General features: G+C 57.6%; 1 non-coding gene across 1 annotated transcript in view; it reads right to left on the reverse strand.

Annotated features, from left to right (window-relative positions):
* Positions 1–231, reverse strand: part of LOC124774278 — a 1909-nt gene extending 1678 nt beyond the window's left edge. The window contains exon 1 of the ribosomal RNA XR_007015266.1: positions 1–231. This exon is cut by the window's left edge and continues 1678 nt beyond it. This is a non-coding gene — a ribosomal RNA (small subunit ribosomal RNA).
* Positions 232–2500: the final 2269 nt, after the last annotated feature.

Raw genomic sequence — 2500 nt, forward strand, 5'->3', positions numbered from 1 at the left:
CCGATTGGTTTTGATCTAATAAAAGCGTCCCTTCCATCTCTGGTCGGGACTCTGTTTGCATGTATTAGCTCTAGAATTACCACAGTTATCCAAGTAACGTGGGTACGATCTAAGGAACCATAACTGATTTAATGAGCCATTCGCGGTTTCACCTTAATGCGGCTTGTACTGAGACATGCATGGCTTAATCTTTGAGACAAGCATATGACTACTGGCAGGATCAACCAGGGAGCTGCGTCAACTAGAGCTGAGCAGCCGGCCGCCCGGGAGTGTGTCCCGGGGGCCCGCGCGAACACGCAAGCGTCCGCTCAATCATTCTGCAAACAGGAGGAGGCTGAGCTCCCCTGCACAATACACCTCGAAACCCTCTCAGGTCCCGGCGGCGCGCAGCGCCGTCCCAAGTACTTGGTCGGGTTCGAGAGAGGCGCAATCGCCCGGAGTTAGGCGAGTAGACGCTTTCGGTGCGACCACCCGTGCTCCCAACTGAGCTTGCCGCTGCCGACAGAGGCCCGGGAGCGTGCTGTCGTGGCATTGCCGGCGGGAGACAACACGCGCCACCTACGGTGACCGGCAGCTCCAACGCCAGCGCCACAGAAGGACAAAAGCCCCACTTGGGTGCCGAAGCGAACTCTCCCAGCACAGCGCACGCGCCAACACATCCGCACAGCTGCGATACAAACCACCAGCGAGAACCGCTGGGGCGACCGAGCAGCAGACGGCGTCGCGGCGCCGAGCGCCGGGCGGCGGCGCATCCTCAACGCACACAGTCCTCAATCGGACCAGCACACTGAAGATGTCCACCGCGCTTCGCACCGGGCCCGCGAGGACCTACTTTGGCCGCACGGCGCCGCGCGCAGGGTGCGCCGGCGCGCAGCTGCGACGCCTGCCGCGTCCGTCGGCCGGCGCGCCTGCCACTGGCCGCCCCCACCAGCCGGCTGTAGCGCGTGCGCCCACGCACCGCGCGGCCAGCACGCCGGGAGGCGCCCCCTCACCGGCCGGGGACGGTCCCACCCAGCCACCGCCGCGTATCGCTTCACACCCAGATGCCGTTCAGTTTCATCGGCATGGTGGGTATCGCTGGAACAACCGGTTAGTACCTCAACCTATCGTCGCCATCACCGATTCACCCCTAGCGAGAACAACCGCACCACAACGGGTTACCATTTCTTCATTTGCGTAACTTCACCAGCAAACGTAGGCGTCCATCGCCATTAGCAACTTCAACGATTATTGCATGCCTGTGTCAGGTGTCACGCCACACTACGTCTGCCCACATACACGCAACAAAATGTGCACGCCTAGACAATACGTGGAAGGTGGCCCCCGTACGTATGCGATGTCCATTGCTCGAACGACTGTCAACCGGCCTCTGTAGCATGTCGCAGATATGGAACGCGGTGCACCATGCTATCACGGTGTTTGAGGAGAGACGACTAGGTCCGAATACATCAACACACAGCTCATGCTGATCGCCATCCACGGCGTCCGTTCCTCCCACACGTCTCTATGGCGTACCACACTGCAATCCAGCTCTCATAGGGAGACGACACGTAGCTGCGTGCACAATATTTGCACTGTATGGTCCGCCGTTTTTGGGCGCAGTCGTTGTACGGTCACACATGTGCCACGATGTATCATTCAGTACATAAGGACGAATGTGCAGTACAGATTGTGGTTTATGCGTACGACATCAGCGGACAGTTGACACAGGCCGCACCACAACGTAGCCTGAGTACGTCGCATGCGAAGGGCATTGAACATGCAAACTTCTCACCAACCAGCTTGCGAAGGCAGGGGGCAAGGTGGGGACGTGGGGAGGGGTGGGGGGGGGGGGGGCGGCATGTACGTCCTGCTGCCATCCACATAACAGTGTACAGCAGGAGCATGTGGAAAGTCAGCAAGACTTGCAAGGTGTTTAACATGAAGCGATACACAGGGGAGCGGGCAGTGCGAGTAGCGAACTATATTGCGAGGGTTGCGGGTGGGCAACACTACACTAATTGAACGAGTCGTATAACAATTACAGAGCAGGTTTAGGCGACAACGTGGGTTACGTTAGCGGACAACGTGGGTTACGTTAAGGCACAACGTGGGTTACGTTAAGGCACAACGTGGGTTACGTTAAGGCACAACGTGGGTGACGTTAAGGCACAACGTGGGTTACGTTAAGGCACAACGTGGGTTACGTTAAGGCACAACGTGGGTTACGTTAAGGCACAACGTGGGTTACGTTAAGGCACAACGTGGGTTACGTTAAGGCACAACATGGGTTACGTTAGGGCACAACATGGGTTACGTTAGGGGACAACATGGGTTAGGTTAGGGGACAACATGGGTTAGGTTAGGGGACAACATGGGTTAGGTTAGGGGACAACATGGGTTAGGTTAGGGGACAACATGGGTTAGGTTAGGGGACAACGTGGGTTAGGTTAGGGGACAACGTGGGTTAGGTTAGGGGACAACGTGGGTTAGGTTAGGGGACAACGTGGGTTAGGTTAGG

This window comes from Schistocerca piceifrons, unplaced genomic scaffold, assembly GCF_021461385.2.
Source record: "Schistocerca piceifrons isolate TAMUIC-IGC-003096 unplaced genomic scaffold, iqSchPice1.1 HiC_scaffold_961, whole genome shotgun sequence".
Classification (NCBI taxonomy): Eukaryota; Metazoa; Arthropoda; class Insecta; order Orthoptera; family Acrididae; genus Schistocerca; species Schistocerca piceifrons.